Source organism: Elephantulus edwardii, unplaced genomic scaffold (assembly GCF_000299155.1).
Source record: "Elephantulus edwardii isolate Elephantulus edwardi_28Jun2011 unplaced genomic scaffold, EleEdw1.0 scaffold00108, whole genome shotgun sequence".
NCBI classification, from domain to species: Eukaryota; Metazoa; Chordata; class Mammalia; order Macroscelidea; family Macroscelididae; genus Elephantulus; species Elephantulus edwardii.
In genome coordinates, this window is record NW_006399858.1 from 4371189 (window position 1) to 4378880 (window position 7692).

The following is a 7692-nucleotide window of genomic DNA, read 5'->3' on the forward strand; positions in this document are numbered from 1 at the left end:
GATTATTCCTCCTTCTTCAGCAGAGCATCTGGTGGATTTGAACCGCACACCTCTGGAATTGCAGTAGAATCATTTTTTTAAGAATGACCACAATTACTGATCTCTTCAAGTTAGTTGGCCAGATTGTTGTCTCTCAAATATTTTCACAAAGGTGAGTGAGCATCTATAATACTACCTCTGTTTGTTGAAAATTCCACTTTGCATTCCTTCAATTCTTGGAGCCTTGTTTTACATCGATGTCCACAGTACAACCTGGACTTCTTCCTTTTATACCACTGTTTCTTGATCATATACTGTTGTTATTTTTAAGTACCATTGAGTCGAGTAGGACCCATAGCAACCCTATGAACAGAAGATCCAAACTCTGTCCTGTCTTGCGCCATCCTCACAGTTCCTGACACACAAGAGCCCGTTGTAGCAATCACCGTGTCAATCGACCTGGTTGAGGGTCTTCCTCTCCTTTACCAACCCTCCACTCTTCCAAAAGTCATGTCCCACTCCAAGGAATAGAACTTCCAAAGTATTTTAAGTGAAGCCTCTTCATTCTTCTTTCCTCTGAAGAGCTCTCTAGCTGCACCCTTTCCAAGACACATCTGTTCGTTCTCTTGGCTACCCATGGAATGCTCGGTGCTTTTCTCCAAAACCACAGCTCAAAGGCGTCAATTCTTTTTCTGTCATCATTATTCATTGTCCAGATCTCAGATGCATAGCTACTAATTAGAAAGACTATGGCTTGAATCAGACACACGTTAGTCCTCAAACTGACATCACTATTTCTTAATCATTTGGGAGGGTCCCTAATTGTAGATTTTCTCAATGAAACGTGTCTCCTTTTTCTTGACTGCTTGTACCAAGGGTGTTAATTGTGAATCCGAGCAAGATGAAGCTGTTGACAGTTTCAACCTCATCTCCATCCGTCATGACACCACTTATTTGTCCATTGTTTTCTTAATATTGAGACGTAATCCATACTGAAGACTGCATTCCTTGATCTGCAGCAAGTGCTTCAAGTCCTTTTCATTTTCAGCAAGTAAGGTGGTGTCATCTGCATAACACAAATTATTAATTAGTCTTCCTTCAATCCTGATGCCAAATTCCTTTTCACAGAGTTCAGCTTCTCAGATAAATTGCCCAACATATAGATTGAACAGGTATGGAGATAAAATGCATCCAAGATACACTCCCTTCCAAATTCCAAACTATGCAATGCCCCCTGGCTCTATTCGCACAACAGCCTCCTGATCCAGGTATAAGTTCCTGATGAGCACAATCAAGTGCTCTGAGATTCCCATTCTTTTTTCCCCCCCTTTTTTGAGATTCCCATTCTTCTCAATATCAGCCATAACGTGTAATGATTCACACAGTCAAATGCATTTGCATAGTCATTAGAGCACAAATAGATATTCTTCTGGTATTCCTTACTTTCAGCCAGGATCCATCTAACATCAACAATGATATCCCTGGTACCATGGCCTCCTCTAAATCCCACTTGAACTTCTGGCAATTACCTATCTATGTGCTGTTCCAGCTGGTTTTGAATGAACTTCAGCAGTATTTTGCTTGCATGTGATATCAAAGATATTGTTCGATAATTTCCATATTCAATTGGATCACCCTTCTTGGGAATGGGAACAAATAGAACCTCTTCCAATCCATTGTTCAGACAGTCATCCTCCAAATTTCCTGGCTTAGACTGGTAAGTGCATCCAAGGCTGCATCTGTTAATTAAAATAAGTCAGTTGGCATCCCATCAATTCCTGTGGCCTTATTTTTTGCAATATCTTCAATGCAGCTTCCAGCTCCTTTTTCATTACCATTGGCTCTTTCATTACCATTGGTCTTGTGTTTGGAGAGAACCTTGTTTTAAGTAGTGCAGCACTTGTCTATCAGTTTGCTGTACTGAAATTACTTTGGGTTGCTGTGATACTGAAATCCTTGCCACTAGTGTGTCAAACTCCCAAAGGATTTTACATCATGGAGAGGTTTTGGTGGAGCTCCTTGATTAATACAGACTAGGAAGCAAGATGGGCCATCTACTGCCAACACTAAACAAAAGGATAGTTATAGTAGTATAGTGATAGAGCCCAAAGTGTAAGTCAGTTTAAATGAGATAAATCAGTAACAAACATCAGTTAACAATTAGTACATGGAATGTTCATAGCTTGAATGTTGGAAAATGGGAAATTGTTAAAAATGAAATTGAACACGTGAATATCAACAAACTAGACATTAATGAGATGCGATGGAACAGATATGGTCACTTTGAATCAGATAATCATTTGGTGTACTATGCAGGGAATGAAAAATAAAAGAAGAATAGTGTTGCATTCATAATCAGAAAGTCAATTTCAAGTTCTATCCTGAAATACAATGTTGTGAGTGATAGGATAATATTCATACACATCCAAGGAAGACACATTAACATGACTGTTATTCAGATATATGTTCCTACATCTAGTGCCAAAGAAGAAGAAATTTAGAATTATTACCAAATTTTGCAGTCTGAAATTGATCGAACATGCAATTAGGATGTGTTAATGATAATTGGTGACTGAAATGCAAAAGTAGGAAAGAATGAAGAGGAAACAGTTGGAAATACGAGCGTGGTGATCATCTACTACTTCCTGAAATATTTGAGCATTGACCAATTTTTTTCTTGTGTAATGACTATATATTATTTCTTTCTTCTTTTGATGCTTCTTGCACCATGTCGTTGTCATGTGCCATTAGGTTTCTCATGACTCAGCCACCTTATGTGCAATAGCTCTGATTCCTACTCTATCTTGAGACCATCTCAGTTGCCCCAACATAACTAATCCCATTGCCCCATGTACCATGTCAATCCATCTCATCTGGGGTCTTCCTCTTAGCTGTCTTGGTCCCACCTGGCCAAGTGCACAAAGTATATGAGGTGGAACTTCAAAATCCTTGTCTGCAAGGAGAAACTTGATTTCACTCCCTCCAAAACAGACCTATTTCTTCTCCTGATGCTTCATGGTATATTCAATACTTTTCTCCAACATGACAACTCAAAGTCACTAATTCTTCTGTCATCCTTAGTCAGTGTTCAGCTCTCTAACATAGCAAGTAATTGCAAACATTATGGCCTGGATCAGACATACCTTGGTCTTTAGACTGACATCATTGTTCTTCAGCACTTTGGAGACATCCCTGACAGCAGACTACCCCAGTGCAATCCACCTTTTGATTTCCTGGTTGCTGAAGCCAAGAGTGTTGATTGTGGAGGCAAGCAAACTGAAACTGTTTACAACCTCAATTTCTTTTCCATCTATCATGGTGCTTCCAATTGACCCAGTGGTGAGAATCTTTGTCTTCTTTTCGTTGAGCTTCAAACCATATCCATATTAAAGTCTACAGTTATTTACCTTCTGCCGCAAACTCTTCAAGATCTCCTCAGTTTCAGGAAGCAAGATTGTATCATCTGTATAACACAGTCTGTTGATGAGCCTTCCTGCAGTCCTGATGCCACATTCCTCCTCATAAAGTTCATCCCCCCAAAAGGATCTGTTCTGCATGTTGTTTTAGTTGTTGTTGTTAAGTGTCTTTGAATTGTAGACAACTCATAGTGACCCTATGAACGAAAAACCTGAATAGTTGTATAACTTTATCGTTTCTCCAATTTCACAGAGTTTCCATAGGCAAGCTATTTCAGCTGTGGATGCCACTCCTGCTTCCAAGCTTGTTTTAATAGGGGAGCTCCACCAAACACTGTCCACCCTGAGTAACCATTATTGAATTTGACACATCAGTGTCACAGCATTTAACATCACAGCAACCATAAGTTACCTCTGTACAGCAAATGGACAGACCAGTGCTATATGACTTAGAAGAATATTTGACCAAAAACAATTAAAAGCAGGCCTGAGGGCTGCCGATTAAAATCACCCTCATTTGGCTTGGTAGCATAACTTTCTATCCACTAGGCCAACAAAGCTCTACGTTGTTCAATGGAGACTGAAAATTATGGCGATAGGGCACATTCCTGAAGCACTCCTTTCCTAATTTTGAACCACGTAGCACTTCCTTGCTCTGTTCTGATGACTGCCTCCTGGCCAAAGCATACGTTTCTTATGAGCACTATCAAGTGTTCTGGGATTCTCCTTTTTCTCAAAGTTAGCCACAATTTGTTGTGATCTATACAGTCAAATGTATTTGCATAGTCAATAAAGCACAGAAAAACATTCCTCTGGTATTCTTTGCTTTCAGCCAAGATCCGTCTGAAATTGGCAATAAAATCTCTAGTGTCATGGCCTCTTCAATACCCACCGTGTATTTCTTGTACTGTTCCTGTCATTTTTTTAATAAAATATCATCTTCTTTATTTTGCATACTTTAATTTCAGAACAAAATAAACAAAACTCACAATATACAATATCTCACCTCATTCTTGAGGTTGAGACCAGAGTTACATCCTGTCTTAACACACAAGACAGGAAAGAAAAATACTAGCTATCAGCAGATGGAGCCAGATGGGAGAGGGAAACTCAAGGCTGCCACAGGGATGCTATACAGGGGCAAGGGGGTGTTACAGTAGGAACTTTTAATTGACTTCTTCCATGTGAGATGCATCCTCATCGCCCTCAAGTGGGGGGATCTCATCAGGAACAGCAGCACTGGGTTCCTCAGCAGTCACCTCATCTTCATCAATGTCTAAGCCTAGCTTGATCATGCGGTAGATGCAGTTGGAGTGAGTCTGGGGATCCCCAAGGGAGAAACCAGAAGAGAGCAGTGCGGTTCCAAACAGCAGCACCACCAGGTCCTTAACAGCTTTGTCATTCTTGTCTGCCTCAGCCTTCTGTCTCAGTGTTGCAACAATTGGATGATCGGGGTTAATCTCCAGGTGCTTTTTAGCCATCATGTAGCCCATTGTCAAGTTGTCCTGAAGTGCCTGTGCTTTCACAATCCGCTTCATATTGGCTGTCCAGCCGTATATGCTAGTCATGATGCAGCAGGGTGAAGGTACAAGCCTATTGGAAATTGTCACCTTCTCTACCTTCTTATCAAAAATTTCCTTCATGAGCTAACAGAGATTCTCAAACTTGGCCTTGCTCTCCTCCATTTTCTTTTTCTCCTCTTCATCCTCAGGTAGTTCTAGGCCCTACTTGATGACAGAAACCAGGCTTTTCCCATCAAATTCCTTGAGCTGTTGCACACAGTACTCGTCAATAGGTTCAGTCTTACACACAACTTCAAAGCCCCACTTGCACATTCGTTCCACAAAAGCGGAGTTGGCCACCTGCTCTTTGCTCTCACCAGTGATGTAATAAATGGACTTCTGGGTCTCCTTCATGTGGGACACATATTCTGAGAGAGAGGTCATCTCATCTCCAGACTGGGAAATGTGAAATAGCTCAGAAAGGCGATGCCAGTTAGTAGAATCTTCATGTATCCCAAGCTCCAGGTTTTTAGAGAATACCTCATAGAATTTCTTGTAGTTCTTGTCTTCTGCCTACTCAGAGAAGAGCTCAAGGCACTTCTTGACAATGTTTTTGTGGATTACCTTCAAGACTTTGCTCTGCTGCAGCATTTCACAAGAAATGTTAACGGGCAGATCCTCTGAGTCAACCACATCGCAGATGAAGTTCAGATACTCTGGTATCAACTCATCACAACTGTCCATGATGAACATGTGACGAACATAAAGTTTAATGTTATTCTTCTTTTTCTTGTTCTCAAAAAGATCAAAGGGAGCCCGGTGAGGGATAAAGAGCAAGGCCCTGAATTCCAGCTGGCCCTCTACTGAGAAGTGCTTGACTGCCAAGTGGTCTTCCCAGTCATTAGTGAGACTCTTGTAGAACTCTCCATATTCCTCCTGTGTGATGTCATCAGGATTTCTGGTCCAAATGGGCTTAGTCTTGTTCAATTCTTCTCGATCAATGTACTTCTCCTTAATTTTTTTTTTCTTTTTCTTGTCTTTACCAGTGTCATCCTCCTCATCTGAACCCACATCTTCTGTCTTGGGCTTCTCTTCGTCATCCTTATCTTCCTTTTTCTCACCTTTCTCTTCTTCTGCCTCATCATCACTGATTTCCGTCTCTCATTCTTTCTCCAGATAGAGGGTGATGGGGTAGCCTATGAACTGTGAGTGCTTCTTCACTACTTCTTTGACTCGTCTCTCTTCTTCTAAGTATTCTGTCTGGTCTTCTTTAAGGTGCAAAATGACTTTAGTACCCCGACCAATGGGCTCACCCTGGTCAGCACGAACTGTGAAGGAACCCCCAGCTGAAGACTCCCAGACATACTGGTCATCATCATTGTGTTTTGTGATCACTACCACTTTCTCTGCCACCAGATAGGCAGAATAAAAGCCAACACCAAACTGACCAATCATGGAGATGTCTGCACCAGCCTGCAGAGCCTCCATAAAGGCTTTGATACCAGACTGGGCAATTGTTCCCAAGTTATTTATGAGATCAGCATTGGTCATGCCAATGCCTGTGTCCACAAGAGTCAAAGTACGTTCCTGGGGGTTAGGGATGATGTCAATTTTCAGCTCTTTCCCACTGTCCAGCTTGGAAAGGTCTGTCAGGCTCTCATAGTGAATCTTGTCCAATGCATCAGAAGCATTAGAGATCAACTCTCTAAGGAAAATTTCCTTGTTGGAATAGAAAGTATTGATGATAAGAGACATCAGTTGGGCGATATCTGCCTGAAAGGCAAAGGTCTCCACTTCCTCCTCTCCATGGTACACTTCCTCAGGCATCTTGATGAAAAGGTTCCAAATACCAAAGAGGCGAGGGCAGGGTCTTAAGACCAGGTCGCACCAGACTCGCCAGCTGTGGGGGAGTGACTCAAGAGCTGTTCCTGTCATTTTGTATAATCTTCAGCAGGATTTTGCTTGTGTGTTATATTGTCCAGTTATTTCCACACTCTGTCTGATCACCTTTGGGGGGCGGTGGATAGGAATAAATATTGATCTCTTCCAGTCAGTTAGCTGGGTAGCTATCCTAAAGCTTTCTTAGCACAGCCAAGTGAGCACATCCAGGGCAGCATCTGTTTGTTGAAATATGTCAACTGGTATGCTGTCAAATCCTGGGGCCTTTATTTTTGCAAATTCCTTCACAGCAGCTTGAACTTCCTTCTCCATCACCATTGCTTCTTGATCATATTTTGTTTCATGAAATTCTTCTGTGTCATCTAATTCTTTTTGGTACAGTGACTGTGAATTCCTTCCATCTTCTTTTAATGCTTCCTGGATCATTAATATTTTGCCCATAGCATCCTTAAGTATTGCAACTCAAGGTTTGATTTTTTTTTTAACTTTGATTCCTTCAGTCTAAAATGTCGAGTGAGTGCAGTGCTGTGCATTTTCCGACTCCAGCTCTTTGCATATTTCATTATAATACTTTGTTTTGTTTTCCCATGCTGCCCTTTGAAATCTTCTGTTCAGCTTCTTAACTTCTTGATTTCTTCCCTTTACATTTTTTTCCTCCTAGAAATCTTCTGCATTGAAGCTCAAGTCTTTAACAGTTTTTTGGTTTGGTTTTCCAGTTCTTTCACCTTCGGAAATGCCAACCCAAACCCCTCTGGTTTTCTAACTAAAGTGTTTGCTTTTTTCATTATGATACTTGGTTTCATATTCTCAAGTTTGCCTTAGAAATTGTCTGCTCAATCATCTTCATTTTTTCCTTTCACTTTAGCTTCTCTATATTTTGAACCAAATTCATTGTT

General features: G+C 41.0%; 1 pseudogene; it reads right to left on the reverse strand.

The window, feature by feature from the left end:
• Positions 1–4561: 4561 nt before the first annotated feature.
• LOC102869884 lies at positions 4562–6724 on the reverse strand (annotated as a pseudogene).
• Positions 6725–7692: the final 968 nt, after the last annotated feature.